General features: G+C 36.2%; 1 protein-coding gene across 1 annotated transcript in view; it reads left to right on the top strand.

The window, feature by feature from the left end:
* Exoc4 (exocyst complex component 4) overlaps positions 1–18418 on the top strand; it is an 849021-nt gene that overhangs the window by 272251 nt on the left and 558352 nt on the right. The window lies entirely within an intron of this gene.

Genomic DNA, 18418 nt, shown 5'->3' with positions numbered 1-18418 from the left:
TTAGTATAACAGTTTCTAGTTCCATCCATTTACCTGCAAATTTCATGATTTCATCTTTCTTTACTGCTGAGTAAAACTCCATCGTATATATGAACCACATTTTCATTAACCACTCATCAATTGAGGGACACTTAGGTTGCTTCCATCTCTTAGCTATTGTGAAAAGAGCAGCAACAAACATGGATGTACAAGTGTCTCTGCAATAGCATGAGTCTTTGGATATATGCCCAGTGGTGGTATAACTGGGTCAAATAGTAGGTTCATGTGTATTTTTTTAAGAGTTCTCCACACTGCTTTCCATAGGGGTTGAACCAGTTTGCAGCCCCACCAGCAGTGGATGAGTGTTCCCCTTTCCCCACATCCTCTCCAATATTTGGTATCATTTGTTCTTTTGATCTTAGCCAGTCTGACTGGGATAAGATGAAACCTTAAAGTGGTTTTAATTTGCATTTCCCTAATTACTAGTGATGATGAACATCTTTTAAGATGTTTCATAGCCATCTTTACTTCTTCTTTTGAGATCTCTCTGTTCAGCTCCTTAGCCCATCTTTTAATCGTGTTTTTTCTTGTCTTGGTTCTCTGTTTTTTGAGTTCATTATATATTCTGGATATTAAACCTCTGTCGGATTTGCCACTGGTGACAATCTTCTCCCATTCTGTAGGTTTTCTGTTTGCTTCCGTGGTTGCCTCCTTTGATGTACAGAAGCTTTTTAGTTTAATGAGGTCCCATTTGTTAATTCTTTCCCTTATTTCCTGAGCAGTCCCTGTCCAGTTTAGAAAATCTTTTCCTACACCTATATCTTGTAGGTTATTGCCAATGTTTTCTTCTAACAGTTTCAGAGTTTGAGGCTTCACATTCAGGTCTTTGACATATTTGGAGTTGACTTTTGTGAAAGGTGAAAGATAGGGGTTTAGTTTCATTCTTCTACAGGATTCTTCTACAGTTGGAGATCCAGTTTTGCCAGCACCATTTGCTGAACATGCTGTCTTTCCTCCAGTGAATATTCTTGGCCCCTTTGTCAAATATCAGGTAGCTGAAATTGTATTTACTCATATTTGGGTCTTCAGTTTTGTTCCATTGATCTATGGGTCTATTTTTGTGCCAGTACCATGTTGTCTTTATGACTATAGTTCTGTAATACAGCTTAAAATCTGGTACAGTAATCCCCGCAGCATTGCTGTTAGTGCTCAGGGTTGTTTTTGCTATCCGAGGTCTTTTGTGGTTCCGTATGAATCTTAGGATTTTTTTTCCAATTCTGTGAAAAATGTCATGGGGATTTTGATTGGCATTGTGTTGAATCTATAAATGACTTTTGGTAGGATGGTCATTTTCACAATATTAATTCTTCCAATCCATGAGTATGGGAGGTCCTTCCATCTTCTGATGTCTTCCTCAATTTCTTTCTTTAAAGATTTAAAATTTTCATTGTAGAGCTCTTTTATGTCTTTGGTCAGGTTTATTCTGAGATATTTTATTCTTTTTGCAGCTGTTATGAACGGGAGTGTTTTCATGTGCTCTTTCTCTGATTGCTTGTTGCTGGTATATAGAAAGGCTACAGACTTTTGCAGGTTAATTTTGTAAGCTAAGACTTTACTGAACATGGTTATAATTTCTAGGAGTTTTCGGGTGGCATTTTTGGCATCTCTTAGATATAATAGCATATCATCTGCAAAAGGGGATAATTTGATCTCTTCTTTTCTAATTAATACTCCTTTAATTTCCTCCTCTTATCTTATTGCTCTTGCAAGAGTTTCAAGCATTACGTTGAAGAGAAGTGGGGATAGTGGACAGCCTTGTCTGGTTCCTGATTTCCATGGGAATGCTTCCAGTTTTTCTCCATTTAGAATGATGTTGGCTCTGGGTTTGTTATATATGCCTTTAATTATTTTGAGATATGTTCCCTCCAGTCCAGTTCCCTCTTGGACTTTAAACATAAATGCATGTTGAATTTTGTCAAAGGCCTTCTTTGCATCTATTGAGATGACCATGTGGTTCTTATCTTTGTGTCCATTTATATGATTTATGACGTGTATTGAGTTATGTGAACCATCCCTGTAGCTCTGGAATAAAGCCAGCTCAGTCATGGTGGATGATCTTTTTGATATGTGTCTGTATGTGGTTTGCAAGTATCTTGTTGAAAATTTTTGCATCTATGTTCATTAAGGATATGGGTCTATAGTTTTCTTTTTTGGTTGTATCTTTACCTGGCTTTGGTGTTAGAGTGGTGCTGCCTTCATAGAAGGAATTTGGAAGTTCTCCTTCCATTTCTATTTGTTTGAATAAAGTAAGTAGTATTGGATATAGATCTTTTTAAAATGTCTGATAGAATTCTTCTGTAAATCCTTCTGGTCCTGGGCTTTTTTTAGTCAGGAGGTTTTGTATTACTGTTTCAATTTCTTTTTATGTTATGTGTCTGTTTAAGCTGTTAATCTCTTCTTGGTTTAGTTTTGGTAGTTCCTATACCTTTAGATATCTGTCCATTTCTTTTAGGTTTTCAAATTTAGTAGCCTATAGGTTTTTAAAGTATTCCCTTTTAATGTTCCGTATCTTTCTGGTGTCTACTGTGATATTTCCCCTTTCATCTCCGAATTTGTTGATTTTGAGGTACTTTTCTTTATTTTGGTTAACTGGGCTAGCGGTCTGTCAATGTTGTTTATCTTTTCAAAGAACCAGCTCTTGGAATTGTTGATCTTTGTATTGTTTTCTTTGTTTCAGTTTCATTAATTTCTGCCTTGATTTTTGTTATTTCTTCTTGTCTGATGGGTTTGGGTTTTGTTTGCTGTTGCTTATCAAGTGTGTTGAGTTGTAATGTTAAGTCATTTATTTGTGTTCTTTCTGAGTTTTTGATATAGGCACTTTGACCTATAAACTTCTGTGGGTCGGAGAGAGGCATAGGGAGGTTCCTGCAGGCACAGGGAAGCAGAAGGAGCCAGACTGCTAATTTTATGTCATTTCTTTTGGAACAAATTGTACCTACCTTTATCAAGTTTGTAAAATAGAGGATAAATGAATGTACCTGTGGTACAAGTTAATGGAAAACCGATGTATATATTTATTTATAGTTAACAACAGTGCTTACTAAAAATACCCATTCTGGTGTATTTGTCTAGTTTCAGAATTTTCTAAAAGTTTATGGGTTTGTCTTGATGAAGTCTTGTTATGAAGCTAACAATTTCTAGTTGTTGCTTTATTAGTATCTATATGGCTCATGTGAAGTGCTGCTAATTAAGACTTTCCATTTTTCTTTGAGCCCTACCATAGCAGTCAATCGTATCTTAAACTGACAAGCTGTAAATTAAAACTTGCAGAACGCAAGCCCTGGTCCATGGAAAATGAAGTTATGTGTAGGTGACTTGTTCCATTTGAATTAATCAAATGGCTGCTGGTGTAGCCCAGCTGTGTTCTGTGATGACAAAAACGAATCTTGACATTTTAGATAATGAAAATGCAGTTCAGCACCTCTTAGAGATATGTATGATAATATATTGTCAGTCAGAAGCAGAGGAAAAGGGGAAACACCAGCCTCATCTTATTAAAATAGTCAACGTGACACGTCGCCATTGCTGGATCTCTGGTTTCTAGGGAGAGAAAGTGTCAAGTGAAACCTCTTTTTTAAAAAGATGATAGGAGTAGCTGTTTTGTGGAGGCAGGGTGAGAAGATTTGACTTTTGGTGCATGACCTCTTTGACAGTTGCTTTGTTCGTGATTTCTAGTTTCATGGTTTATTTTACTGGGGTACAGGGTAAAGCATGAAAACTCAGAAAGTAAACTCACTTTTTTGGTTTCGTAGTATTAATGCATCGCCTAGTTCATACCTTGTAAGCGCGCTTATTATTTCCTCTGCGTGTGTTTTTCTAGTCTAGCGGATTAGTTGCACCATCTCTTCAAAGGCTATCCAATCAAGGAGGGGTTATTAAAACCAGGGCGATTTATGACTGAGAATTAATTAGAGAAGCATTTTCATGCAAAACATCCAATTTTTTGATTAGCAATGGAGCAGGGCTGCAATTAGCACTCTAGGAAGCTTAAATTTCCAGCTTTTTGATTCTCAGGAAATGAAATTATCAAACCAGGGTCAGACACTTGACAGAAAAATGGGAGTGGGGGGACTGTGAAATTATATCTTAAAAATGTAGTCTTTTGATTTTAATTCTGAGATCACTATTCAGGCAATAGAAAATTCAGAAGGGGGGAAGGACAAAAATCTGAAAATGTAAGCACTGGAAGGCCTGATTCTTCAGTGGCCTATTTGCTGTTTGAAGTATCTGTTGTAAATGTTTGTTCAAATAGTGTTAGAAGCAAAGCAATGGCTTTTGTTCCTTCATTATTATTTATTATTCAATGTTTCTTTCATAAAATTCTTTTGGCTATTCAGTGCTTGAAGAAATATCTAAAATGTTTATATGCATTGGAGGGAGGCCAATTTTTTTTTCCTACTAGTAAATGACGACTTACTAATGTTAGAGTCTATTCATTTTTGTTAGAAGTTTTAATTATTTTAAATCACTTAAGGCATAGTTTAAGCAGTGAGTTATGTCAGGCCAGATTACCATTTATGCTAAGTGACCTTCGTTAAATGAGGTATCTGAGATAAGGGAGTGAGGCAACCCCAGCACTGCTGCGACCAAGCTATATTCTGTCATTTCTATAGTTGGTGTTCCCCAGGGAGACACAGCATAATGAAAATTCATTTGTTCTTGAAAATATTTTTCTCTCTCAGTCTTCTTAATTTAGACATCTAATTTCAGTTGGGAAATAGAGGAGTGATGTATCTTTTGTCTTAGCCCACTCTGAAATTCAAACTCATGTATGTCTATTCTTTATTCATTAGGTTCTAAAATCCTCAAAGAAACACACACCTTGCTAGTTTGAGTTACTCAACTCTCTTTTCACTGCTGTTTTCATATTCTTTTGATGATACTCCCTCTATCTACAATTTGTTTTTTATTTAATGGTCTTTTTGTGACAGGGTCTCCCTATAGCCCCAGTTGCCCTGGAATTCCCTATGTAGACCAAACTGACCTTGATCTCACAGGTATACTCCTACCTCTGCCTCCTGAGTGCTGGGATTAAAGGTGTGCGCCACCACACTTAGCTCCATCTATAACTTATAAATACTACAATTTAGCAGTGCAATGATCACATGTTCTTTATATGATTTGCATGCAGGGGTATCACTGGCATTGTACTCTTAATTTGGAGCACTGGCAAAGAATTCTTCCTTGGCCTGGGTGGCTGGGTGGGTATTGGGCCAAAGGTTATTTAGTAAGCTTGCATGGATATGACTTTCCTTTTTTTTTTGGTCTTTTTGAGACAGGTCTCACTGTAGCCCCAGCTGTCGTGGAACTCACTATGTAGACTAGGTTGGCCTTGAACTCACAAAGATCCACTTGCTTCTGCCTCCCAAGTCCTGTGATTAAAGGCATGTGCTACCACGCCCAACGACTTTTCTTTTTTATCTCAGCCTTTATTTCTCTATTAAAATAAAAGGAGCTTTTTATCTGACTTCTGGCTGTTATAAAAAAATACCTGTCATAAGCAAACTTCAGACTATGCCAACTATGAATGGAAGAGATAGACATACAGCCTGTATATAATCAAATTCTGTTGCTGCATTTTTTCCCTAAAGTATCTCTGATTTAGGAACATGATCAATTGATCTAATCTATCCTTTTCGCAATCCCACTTTGGATTCTCAGCTTAGTATGTCATTCTTCCTTAATCCTCCTTCCCAGTGACATCTATCACTGGTTGGATGAAAATTGGCTGCTGTCTAATCTTGGGGAAATGTGGAAGAAAACTGTGAGTCAGAGGCTGAAGGGTTGACTTTGTTGGATTTTTATGTATCAGGCTAAGTGCTTATGCTTTGAGATATTGTTGATTATGTGCCTTTTACTGTCCAATAAAATATCAGTTGGAAAAATTTATAGGTGTTTTCCTTGTTGAAGAACGTCTCTTCATTTATAGTTCTATAACTTAGGGAGCTTAAACAAACGAATTAGAGATTCTTTTTTTAAAAATTTGTTTTTATTAAATTTTTGTGTATTTCATACAGAATATCTCAAACAATCTTAATCGTCTTGTATAACCCCATCCCCACCGGCACCCTTCCATAGCCCCCTCCCTTGGCACCTTCGTAGTGCCCTCCAAAGCTATGAGAGCTAGCCTTCAGGGAAAATGGTTTCAGGTCAGTTGCAGCTCTTTTGCTCCAAATCCTGTGTCCGAAGTATGTTCTGTCTTCAGCAGTAGGGTCTTACCTTTAAGTTCTGAGAGGTCATCAAGGGCTGTGGCAATAGCCTGTGTAATTTTGGGAGTCTCTTGGACCACCCTGGCCAACAACTCATGAAAGGTTTCTCCTGTCTGGCACTGTTTCTTGTTATGTAGTCTTTAGCTATACACACGGACTCCTGAAGAGATACTGTATGTGTAATTTGTCATTTGGTTGTTGGACCAATATGATTCCCTCTGGGTTTTTAAAACTAGCTAGGCATTATTTGTCTCTCCTCTCTCTTTCCCCATCTAACCCTTCCTCCATGGTTTTCCCATTTAAAGTGTCCCCACTTTCCCCATTTCTCTCTTGACAATACCAGTCTCCTTTGGTCCCACCTCTCTTGAGCTCCTGCTTTCCCTTTATCTCCAAGAAAGAGAACGAAATCATGGAATTTGCAGGTAAATGGAACGTTTGCAGGTATAGATAACTAGAAATTGTATACTAAGTGAGGTAACACAGACCTAGAAAAATAAAGGTGTTTGCTTTCCCTCATATGTGGATCCTAGCACCCAATAGTTGTGAGTATGTACCCAGATATAACTTCAGGAACCAAAATAATGAAAAGGAACCAGGGAGGTAAAGGGAAAGAAAGAACCTGAGAGAGAAGAATAGCAGGAGACAGGTGTCACTAAGGGAGAAATAGATAAAAATGGGGCTACTTAAATGGGAGAGGGGAGGGAAGGTTATATAAGGAATTAGGGGCTCTTAACTTTTTTGTGTATGTCCTAGAGGGAGAGTTACATGTGTGGCCTTCAAGGAGCTTGTGACAGCCTTCACTATTTGCAGGCTTGTGGATGAGAGGGAAGAAAGTAGCTTCATTAGCTTTGCAAAATTCTGTTACTGTGCATACATGAACACATGCATACACAGACACTAACATATTTATCCAACTATAGTTCCCCCCATTGAGATGATTACCTCTGTAAGAAAGTAACGAAACAACTTATTTTATAATAAATATGAACTAAATACATACATACTTGTACTTAAATAATTGCTAACATTTAATATTCATAATGTTTTCATCAAAGGTGGGCAGACAAAAATTGAATTCATTAGAATTGTGGAAAATTTAATCAAGAGTGGCACAATATTTATGAATCATTTTTAAAAATTTATTATTTTTAAAGAAAGTAAAGATTATTATTTAGTGGATTGGAAAAGTCAGGCCTTTCTCAGCTATTTTTCCTTATTGCTAAGTTTTTTAAATCTATAGATTGACATAGTTCAATCAACTAATTAACTAAGGAACTTGATTTGCTTTAAGAGGCTTACAAGTCGTAGTAACCACGTTATCATGTGAATCCCAGTGAAATGATGGTGTCAGCTGCTCTCTGGGCAGCATTCTCTTTTCTTTGATGTGCTGTGTGCTCAGAGTACATGGTGGTGAATGATGGATATGGAGGAAGGCTTTTTTTTTTAAATTTTTTTTGGATTTATTTATTTTTATTTTGTGTGTTTTGCCTGCACATATGTAAGTGCACCCATGCAATACGATACCTGCAGAGGCAGAAGAGGATGTCAATTTACCTAGAACTGGAGTTACAACGGATCGTTGCTAGCCACATGTGCATGCTGGGAACCAAATCTACATCCTCTGCAAGAGCAGCCAGTGCTCTTAAACTATGAGCCATGTCTTCAGCTTGGAGGAAGGCTGTTTTAACACATACAGGTATAATTGGGAAGGAATACTTTCATTTTTTCAGGTTCATATAGTTAATATTTAATAATGATAGACTTGTGTATGCTTATAGTTGTGTAAATCTGAATACATACAAGTATTTGACCATTAATTATATGAATATTTAATTCTTGGAATTTTGTTGTAAAGAATTTCATTGCCATGGACCCTCTGAAATTCTCTTTAGTCTTATCCTCAGTATAGGGATAAAGAAATTCATTTTCTTAGGATTATGGTTAATCCAATTTATAGAATTAGGTATTTGTAAGGGTGACCAGTGAGAGGGTAGGCGAGTAAGATGTGAATGTGAGACCTCATGGTTCAGAGCAGTGGGTTGTGAGAGATTCTGAAAGGTATTGAGATAGTGGAACAGTCTGTGGTTGATGTGGGATTGTTGACCTTTTAAATTAGAAATAAATGGAAAGAAAAATTTAATAATATCCAGAAGGAATGAGATGAAAGAAAAAGCGTCATCTTGATTAAAGAAGATAAAGACCGGGGGAGTGTATTAGTTACTTTTCTGTTGCTGTGATAGAAACACCATGACCAAGGGAACTTATAAAAGGAGTTTATTTAGCTTATGGTTCTAAAGGGGCAAGAGTCATGGCAGGGAGGCATGATGGTGGAGGTAGCTGGAGTAGGAGCACAAAGCAGAGGCTCATATCTTCAAGCAGGTATAGGAAGCAGAAGGTGACTGGACATCTGGCAAGGCTAAGAACTCTGTATGCTGCCCCCAGTGATATGCTTCCTCCAGCATGGCCACACCTTCAAAGAATTCCCCAAACAGTACCACTGACTGGTGACAAAATGTTCAAATATTGGAGCCTATGGGGGACATTTCTTATTCACACAGGGAGTGTCTAGAATAAGTCCTGAAGGATAAGCAAGGGGACACCTGTGTGAAAACCACCCTCATCAGCTTTAAAAAATTCACCTGATTGAATTCTTAATACTTCTAGAATTCAGAACCAAAGTTTGAGTTTTCTCTCAGTGATCATTTGTCAGTTTCAGTGGCTACACCTTTGTCTCTGAGTACTGTATACTCAGGCTTTCAGTTGTATTTTAATGGTTTCCTAGTCTGCTCTTCCCTGCCAGCTCTTGACTTAGATTATATGACTTGCAGCCATTATCAAACTGATCAGTAGAAATGTTTTGTTTGGTTGATATGAAATGAACCAGAACCATGAAAAAATTTTCTAATGTAATGCCCAGAATTTCTGCCTGCTTCTTCCATGAACTTTCTGTAAGCAAGCCCAGCTAATTGCAGCACCTACTAAATTATCAACAGGGCCCATTCTCATTCTGATTCTCTGAAGAATTTGCTAAGACTGCAGCTACATTAATGTTTTCAGATTTCTCTCTAATTGCTTGATAGTATAATAACAAAAGCTTGATGTTCTGTAGCTGGATTCCCTTAAATAATGTAAAAAAATGTTAAAAAATGATTAGTAGCCTGGATGACTTCCCACATTCCTTAGTGAGAGCTTTAATTGCAATGATTTTGTGATTGTGTTCATTTTAATTGCCTTAACTACTGCTGACGTCTCCTGTTTGCTCACTGTGCAGCCCATGCCCATCAGGAGCATTCAACATGATGTAGGAGCTACTGCCTCTTAGTAATAATTTCAGTGAAATATGTAAATATTTTTAAATGGACTTCTTTACCTAGGTGTCTTTAAAATGGAACAAATGCTCAAGAAATATTTTCAAAATGACTTTCTACAGTGACTGGCTTATTAGTAGTTGTGCTATATTTATAGTTGATGACAAACTATATTTTAGAATGTCTAAATGGATTATGAAAATGCACTTCTTGATATTAATGTGTGATAGATTTAGATTTTAGGTCAGAGTCCATGGTAGTGATGCAGTTATCTCAGTGTACTCATAACTGTTCTTGAACGTTGGGTGGATTTCATTGACATTGAACTTTCTGGAATATTCTGTATTTTCCTGTGAGACAAGGAAATATCTTTTGACTTTACCTTGTCCATGGCTTTACAACTATATTCTTCCACTGGACATGGTGGTTTATGTTTGTGATCTAACACTCTGGCATTTGAGACAGAAGGATCAGCACTTCAAAGCCATCCTCTGCTACACAGTGAATTCAAGGCCAGCTTGGGCTACATCATTTACTGTCTAAAAAAAAAAAAAAATCAACTGGGCATGGTAGCTCACACCTTTAATCCCAATACTCTAGAGGTAGTGGCAGGCAGGTCTCTGAGAGTTTGAGACCAACCTGATCTACATAGTGAGTTCCAGGCCAGCCAGGGCCACATAGAAATGCCCTATCTCAAAAAACGAAAGCAAACAAAAAATCAGACCAACAAACTTTTATCTAGAACACTTGCTGACAAAAAGTATATTGTATAAGTACAGGCTCAGCTATGATCTTAGAGACAAAAGCAGTGAGCATTTGCTAATCTAGATTCTCAGTCTTCTGAAAGCTATGCATAAAGTGGATCAGTTTCTTTGTTTTCAAATGTTTCAGTTTTCCCGAACTTCAAATTGTGTCATTTAAAATCCTTACCATGATCCTTTTTAAATAAACATTTGCAGACATTTCCTCAGAGGTATGTATCCTGAAGAGGCTAAAAGGATAATATTGTTTAAAAATGATAGAACTATTACTTTCCAGAAACCTTTATCAGCCTACATTCTTGGCAAAAGTCTAAGACAATGTCTATTTGGTTTTATTCTTGACATCACTTGATAGTATCAATTTAAAAATATTAACATTTTTGAAATTTAAAATTTTCTAAATGGAATACATACTGATTACTAACCAGGTTTAACATATTTTCTATATATATTTGCTACTTATATATTTCCTGTTATATACTATTATTTAGATCAAACATAATCCTTTTATGTTTTTATAGGATTGTTAGCTTTCTTCCCCTTTTCAAAAACATTTTAATAGTCCTTATTCTTCCTAAATATAAATATGTTCTAAATGCTCCCCCTGGCAGGCTAATGTTTGGATAAGATTTAATTCTACAGAGCAGGATGATTTTTCTAAAAGTAATTTTAAAACTACTACTAATAGGACTATATTTGCTGGATTGATTTTTTTTTCCAGATGAATGGAAAGATATTTTTTAAAATAAGTTTTCAAAGCAGATAGATAGTTTAGTTTTCTTTGGGTAATCTCTTCTATTGCCTCTCTGTCCTTATAGACTGTTCCCCAGTTTAAAAAGTTTATATTGGGGCTGGAGAGATGGCTCAGTGGTTAAGTGCACTGACTGCTCTTGCAGAGGACCCAGGTTCAATTCCCAGCACCCACATGGCGGCTATGAACCGTCCTTAACTCCAGTTCCAGGGGAATCTGAAGCCCTCTTCTGATCTCCAAGGCATTGCACAACACGGGTGCACTCACATACATGCAGCCAATACACTCATACACATAAAATAAAAATAATAAATAAAATATTTTTTTTAAAAGTTTACATCTTGCTAGGTTGACTATGTTCCAGTGAATGAACTCAAACCAAAGGGCATTTGGGGGCACAAACTTGCTTTTATATATATGCACATGCAATATCTCTATATCTATATATTATATGTACATATATATCAGAAGTACAGGAAATTTGCTAGGGGGTTAGTAAAGGGAATATGCTTATGGGATGGTATCTAAATATGATTAAAATCTATTGTATACACAACCAGTAGTAGTGGCTCACAGCTTTAATCCCAGCACTGGGGACTCAGGGGCAACCAGATCTCTATGAGATCGAAGCCAGCCTAGTGAGTTTCCTGGCCAGTAGGGCTACAGGGAGACTGTGTCTCAAAAACACCAAAAAACAAAATTATATGAAAATTTTCAAGGAAAAAGAAAGTTTAATGAGATTATGTATTAGGCTGAATATTTATTTATCAGCTTAAAATAATTTTTTGCATAAGATTTCAAGATTTTTAGCATGTCTTTTAATTAATCTCAAATCTTTAGTTCCTAATAGCAACCTGATTCTGCTTTTCTTCTTAAAATTAGAATGCTTTATAGGCTATGGTCAGTTTACGGTATTGCTTTTGGGTACATTGGGAATGGACACCATACTTTTCAAAGGAGAAGTACAGGTGTTTAATAACTTGCTGAAGGTCCCACCACAGTAGAATCAAAAATTAAAATCTTAGTCTGTTGAGATGTTTGCTTAAGATAAAATAGGAGTAAGCCATGCAGACAGAGCGTAACTGTCTTAGGTAGTGGTATATAGCTCAATGTGTGTTCTCCAATTCCTATTTCTTATAGGCTGCATGGGAATCAGTCTTGTATTCTATTTCTTGAGGCTTTCATGAGTCATACCCATCTGACTAATGACTAGAACACTAAGTACATGATTTGAAGAACTCTAGTATGGCCAGTTTCCCCTACCCTTCAGCCCCATCTCCTGCAGCCAGAGATGAGTGTGAAGTAAGGTGTAACTGAGGATATTATAACTTTTTTTTTTTGAAACGGAGTCTCCCTATAGCTCCAGCTATCCTGGAACTCACTATATAGACCAGGCTGGCTTTGAACTCACAGAGATCCACCTGCCTCTGCCTCCCAAGTGCTGGGATTACAGGTGTGCACCACCATGCCCGGCCCATTATAACTCTTTTAACCTTAGAAACATCAGCAGCAAATACACAATTATCTTTTTAAAATCAATGCCTATGGAGATAACTAATTGATTATATGACATTTTTAAAAATCTCATTTGTCCCTGAGAATTTACATCATTCCAGGGAAAGAGGTGGAATAAAAATATATACTGAGACACTGTTCTTCAGCTTTTGAATGGCATCAGATACCCTCAAAACTTGTTAAAACATAGAACTGTAACCTTATATACCCTGTATCCTTTACTTACAGGTCTGTGATTTATATTTCTAAGAGGGTCTTATGTAGAGCTACTCTGCTGGCCTAGAGTACATGCTTTGAGAACCAGTATTATAAATCATAATAAAATCAATTAAATAAAATGAGGAAAGATGGCAGTATTCAGGATAAACATGTTGCCTCTGACCAAGTATTTTGCTTCCTCAACATTGTAGCACTTAGAAAGTATCAAATTTTCTCTGGAGAATATCCAACCTAATAGGATTATGCCTTTGCATTAAGAGATCATCAAGTTTACACCTTTTCCCCTGGGCCTAGAGCAATTTAAAAAATACATTCTCATCAAATGACATAAAACCTGTAGCTTTAGTAACAAATTAACAATTAACAGACTCTATAATTGGATGTTTGTACAGATCGCCTTCATTTGAGTTTTATACATGAATCACCAAACTGGAGAAGGGAGAATATTTAAGAACAGGATATGAAAGGCTAGTTTCCAAATTTTTATTCCAGTAGAGATTTTAGAATTGAAAATGAGGAGTCAGTTTAGATGCATATAAGCCATATCGTCTTCTGGAATATAATAAAATACTTTCAAAAATATATTATTTTTGTGCTAGATGTTTAGTTGTATGTCAGTGTTAATTTTAATTCTGGGCTTTCTTTTGGTCTAAGCAATTTTAAGTGTTTCTATGATTCTTCATGGTCATTTAAAATATGTCACCACCCCAGCCTTAAATAATTCAGTAATTTAAGTTGTGAAATGTTAGGGAAAAAGATAATAGAGTGCTTAGAGATGCTCTTACAGAGGACCTAGGTTCAGTTCCCAACATGTACATGTTTTGAATACTGTTCCAGGGCCTCTGATGCTTTCTTCTGGCTTCCACACTCACTATGCACACATATAGTCCACATAGATACATGCAGGCAAACATTCATATACATAAAATAAAAATGAAATGAAATAAAGAAGTTTGGCTTTCTTTTCTTCCAGTACTGTATAAAAAAAGAGAATTACATATTCATCCCATTCTTCTATTTTTTCTCCTTCCCTTTCTTAAGAGACTTTGAGGTTTCTGACCTGAGGAAACTATATGAAATACAGAAAAAAAAAAAAAAAAAAAAAAAAAAAAAAACAAAAAAAAAACTTAAGTCAAAACTGTACTCATTGCAACCCCAAAGAATTGAAAATGGGAACTCTACATACCTTCACATTCACAGCTTACAGTGCCCAAAAGTTTATTCACCCATAGCCACGTGTGAATAAACTGATACGTAAGATGTGATGTGAACGTATAATAGAAAGTTATTCAGCTCCAAAAGGGAAGGAAATTTGGACCTATGCCACAATATGGTCAATCTTGGAGCTAGAGAATATAAAATAACTCAGTCAGAACAGAACAAATGCTGAGTGATTCCATTTATACAAGCTACCAGATTAGTCAAAGTCATAGAAACAGAAAGTTGAATGATAGTTGTCAGGAGGGGAGACGGGGTATAGTATTATTTAAAGGCTACAGGTAAGGTTGAGAACATGAAAAGAGTTATGGAAGTGGATGGTGTTTGTTGTACAACAGTATAAGTGTACTTAATTCCCATTAGAACTATACACTTGAAAATGATTCTGGTGAAGGCTTGGGATGTAGTTCAGTGGTAGAGGGTTTCCACAATATGCACGAAGGCCTGGGTTTAATCCCTAATACTACTAAAAAGTTTAAAGTGATACACTTTATCATATGATTAAAAGCATATTCACTGCAGCAAAGAAAAAGTGACTACTACTTAAATGTTAAAGAGAAATTAAGATAAATAAATATTTCATTGAGGTTTGAAAAGTGAGTTTTAGCAATTTAAATGTTTAGTGAAGAGTAATAAGAATGCTTGTGCCATAAACAAAAAGCAAGCCATTACTTTAAATGATACAGTCTCAAAGATATAAATATAACACATAAATATCCATATATACTATCTTCAAACAGTCAGAGAAATTATTGAAAAAATAATCAAAAGGATCAAAGTAGTCAAGCAGAAAAGGAATCCATGTGTGTGGACAGGAGCTTCTCTTCTGATGAGAATCATAGTTTACAGACGTTGGGCATTCTAGTAAGTCACATCTAGTAGACAGTGTTGGTAGGAAAGTTTCTGAAGTTCCTAAGGAAAGCAAACCACAGTGTTACAGGAAGCATGTATACATCCCAGTTTGAGGAAGCAATTCCTCCATATTATAATTTGTGCTACAATAATTTGGAAGCAAATTTACCAAGTTCATCCATTTTATATGACAAAAATGATTAATTACAGATGATTAAAAATAACAAGGTAGAATTTAAGTATAAAATTTGAAGGTGAAAATAGATAACATATCAAATGTTTGTATATAATTTTTTTAATTTAATTAATTAAGTTTTACACCCACTTCCCAGAGAGCACCCTCCCATAGCCTCCCTCCCCCCACTAGAGCCCTTATACTCTGATATCCCTGCTACTGTCTGCTGTGTCGACACCCCCAGCCGTTCCCCACTACTTGCCCTTCTGGTGAATCTAGTCAGCCCATGTGACCCCTGAGGAACAGATCCTCAAATGACCTTAAGAGTAAAAAAAATCAGTTTATCTGGTCCAACTGTATGGCCTTAAACACCCAAAAGGAAAGTATAACCGAAGATTAAAGAGGGGCCAGTATAATTTCATAAGAGTCCATATGTATTGCTAAAGGCTACATAAGAAGCAACAATGCCAGACAGGTGATACCTTCTTTTGAGTTGTTGGCCAGGGTGGCCAAAGGGATTTCCAAGCTGTATAAATTTTTATGCTTTAAAGTAATGGAAAAAGCCAGGCATGGTAGGGCATGTCTTTAATTCCAGGCAGATCTCTGTGAGTTCAAGGCCAGCCTGGTCTACATAGTGAGATTCAGGCCAGCTGGGGCTACAGAGGGACACCCTCTCTCTCTCTCTCTCTCTCTCTCTCTCTCTCTCTCTCTCTCTCTCTCTCTCTCACACACACACACACACACACAAACACACACAAGTAGTAGAAAGATGGGGCTGGAAAGATGACTCAGCAGTTAAGAGCAGTGACTGCTCTTGCAGAAAATCCAGTTTTGATTCCCATCACCCACGCGGTGGCTAACAACCGTCTGTAACTTCAGCTCCAGGGTATCTGAAGTCTTCTGACCTCTGTGGGCATTGCAGGACATGGGTGCACTTACACACATGCAGGCAATATACTCATATGCATTAAAAATAAATAAAAAGTAATGGGAAGAACAAGTAAAGCAACTCTGAGAAAGGGCCAGACATGGTGATTCAAGTTTGTAATCCCAGGTTTGTGCTGGCTCGCAAATAAATCACCATCTCTGAAAAGAAGGATCACTCGGTATTGTTGCATTAAAATTTAAAAAACTTTTCATAATTCAGATTTTAAAATGATAGCCCCCAAATTAAGTTGAATACTTTTGTAACAAATATCACTGGTAAAAGTTATGAAATATGAGAAATATAAGCACCATAAGATCCATACTTGTGTCATTTTCCTGTAATTGCCTCATTGTTTCATAACTTCTTTTCAGTTTTAAAAATTTATCTTGGAGCTGGAGAGATGGCTCAGTGGTTAAGAACACTGGTTGTTCTTGCAGAAGACGCGGGTTCAAATCCCAGCACCCACATGGCAGCTAATCCGTAACTCCAATCCCAGGGGATCCAACAGCCCCTTCTGACCTATGTGGGTATTGCACGACATGAGTACACTTACCTACATGCGGGCAATACACACATACATATAAAATAAAAATAATAAAAAAATTTTTAAAAGCTTTATAAAAAATTTATCTCATTTGGGGATTGTGTGATTATGTATATTTATGTCTACATGTGTGCACCTTTTTTTTTTTAATTTTGGTATTTCCATGGACAAACAAAGTCTCCATACAAGTTACTGCTAAGTATGTGAAAGTGAATGATTGGATCCTGGGGCATTATTTTCCCAAGTTCTGAACTGTAGACTGATGTGTTTATTGGTAGTTGAAGGAAACAGATTTAGGACCAGTGAAGAAAAGTGCTCTGTTAAATTATTGTGTAAATGCCGCATATATTAAATGTTTTGTGTGAAATATTTGACTTTTGCTGAACTATATGGAACAAAAAAAATAAATGGCTGTTGAAGTCACATTATAAATAGAATATAATGGAAATTATTGTTTTTTATGTAAAACACAGTTAATTTTTTGGTGTTTTAATTTTCATCTCCCTTCTTTTGCTCCTTCTGTCTCATTTGCTTCCCTCCCTCTGTCTGTCTTTCTATCTCTTTTCTATCATCCTTCTCTCGCTCTTCCTTTCACATTCTCTCTTTGTCCTGCTTTTGAAGTTTGAAGTTTTTGAATTTCATTTTTTTTCACTGTTTAGCCATAAAAATCAACCAAGTGTATGTTTCAGACTTCAGTAGTGTTGGTGGGAGATAAGCTCCCATTGCAGGGTGATTGCTGTTGGTGATGATGTATAAAATAAAAGGTGTTATATGGGATATTGACCCTGCAGGGCTTGTAAGTGCACATTACATGGTGTGGATGGTAAACTGAGCTAGTTTGAAATTGGCTACTGGAAATGACAGTGTTTACACATTTTTAAAATGACATTTATATGAATCAGGCCTTAACTTTTATTTTACTGAGTACACTCACTAGCCATATTTTAACAGCATCCTTCCTGCGTTATTTTCTGTGATGAGAAAACACTAGTTGGGGAAAAGCTGAAATCCTTAGAAATTGCTTGGTTTTCCTTTTGCTTGCTCTTTCATGTTAATGGTTTTTAAGATTTTATGTTTTTAAATCAGTGTCCCCATAACACAGAAGACAAGATGGGTTTTCTTTCATGATTTTACCATTGCAAATAATTTTTGTTATATATGTTAAAAATACTTTGTTTTAAACAATACAAGTGCCCTTATTTAAGGCTGTTACATTGTATAATCTGAAGGTATTTGTTTATATTTGTATCTATAGTTTTTGTAGTTTGTTGTTCCCTGAATGCATTTCAACTGTAGTGGGGAAAACCTGAAAGAAAATCTAGAACTACACCCCCAGGGCATGGCATGGTGTGTTTGTTATTTGTGATGTATTCTGATTTTGTTTTATATGTATCTTTTCTTTAACAATATGACAATAGTGGTGTAGATTCAGCTTCAATTAAAACTGGATAATAAGTAGCTTATTTTATGACCCTTATTGATTTAAATTGTAGTGAGGGCTTTCCATCAAGGCTAACATTTCTTTTTGCCATTAGTAAATTTTAAGGAAATGAACCAAATTGCTATCATTTTTATAGCTTAGTTTTAAAAAATCATTAAGGTAGTTAAAGTTCTTCAAAAAATAAGCATACCAACAAACCCTTTACACCATGGGTATAGTCATCATTAGTGAGACTTGTGCCTTTAATGTGCTCTGAGCCTCTCTCAGGTGCATAATATGTGTTATTTGTTTGAATTTCAGCCATAACTTAGTAGTGATTTTTCTCCATTATAGATATAACACATAATGAATTTCAGGAAATACATAACATTGGCTTTTTCTGCTTGTAGATAAAGACAGTAATATGATGGAGTGATCAAATACAAGTGCTCCTTTAATTTATTTTACCAAGACATTTA

Source organism: Nannospalax galili, unplaced genomic scaffold (genome assembly GCF_000622305.1).
Source record: "Nannospalax galili isolate Female #2095 unplaced genomic scaffold, S.galili_v1.0 scaffold1617, whole genome shotgun sequence".
NCBI lineage: Eukaryota > Metazoa > Chordata > Mammalia > Rodentia > Spalacidae > Nannospalax > Nannospalax galili.
The sequence above is the reverse complement of the archived record's forward strand: the minus strand, read 5'-3'. Positions and strand labels throughout refer to the sequence as shown.